The 829-nt window shown below is 39.2% G+C and overlaps 1 protein-coding gene across 1 annotated transcript in view; it reads right to left on the bottom strand.

Moving 5' to 3' along the window:
- The window catches only part of vgll2a (vestigial-like family member 2a), an 8,758-nt gene that overhangs the window by 1,792 nt on the left and 6,137 nt on the right, over positions 1-829 (bottom strand). The gene's annotated exons all lie outside the window — the stretch shown is intronic.

The raw sequence follows: 829 nt of genomic DNA, 5'->3' as shown, positions 1-829 counted from the left end.
GGGGGGGGGGGGGAGAGTCTCAGCAGTGTCTAAAACCAGTACAAATCCTTGCTCTTATCCTGTGCCTGCAGACCTGAGAGAGGAGAAAAGAAAGGAGGAAAAGAAAAGGCAGTGGAGGAAAAGAAAAGCAAGAAAAGGGAGATTAGGAAGAGAAGCGCAAATGTCTTGTTGATAAAAGCAGAAGGAACTGCCCGAGGCCGAGAGGGGATGAAAGCAAGACAGCCCCAGAAAAGGAAGTTGACAGTCGGTGTTAAGATACTGATTGACAGTCAGTTTGTTGCTTTAAACCACTTGTGGTAAGTTGATCTGGGCCAGGGAAAAATCATTTAAATCTGTTTTTCATGCTTTCAAGTTGATACTCGGGCACTCAATGTCTTCAATGCTGCTTTCATTTAAACACTTCCAACACTAAAAAAAATATCTCAGCATGGTTGTGCATTAAACAGACAGGCAAGAGTGAAAAAGCATCTAAATCTACATGTTATCAAGGATGACGGACGTCAGCGTGACTATATTGTTGCTATTTGATTTTTTTCACTGGTTGTTTTCACATGGGTTAAAGAAGAAATGACCGCACACTAAGCTTCAATCATTTTACTTAGTCGTTCTACCGAGAATGCATCAACGTTATCATTAAAGCTTCGTGTGAGGTCATTTTGTCCTCAATAAAACTAATTTCCAGGATCACAACTCTATCTTGTTTAACCCTCATGTTGTCTTCCCGTCAAAATTGAAAATCAACACTTTTGTTGGTGCTTTTTAGCACTGTTTTTAAATTTTTTGATGTTTTCAACACTTATTAACTTTAGTTCTACAGTTATTTTTGGAA

The sequence above is a fragment of the Etheostoma spectabile genome, chromosome 18 (assembly GCF_008692095.1).
Source record: "Etheostoma spectabile isolate EspeVRDwgs_2016 chromosome 18, UIUC_Espe_1.0, whole genome shotgun sequence".
Taxonomy (NCBI): Eukaryota; Metazoa; Chordata; class Actinopteri; order Perciformes; family Percidae; genus Etheostoma; species Etheostoma spectabile.
The sequence above is the reverse complement of the archived record's forward strand: the minus strand, read 5'-3'. Positions and strand labels throughout refer to the sequence as shown.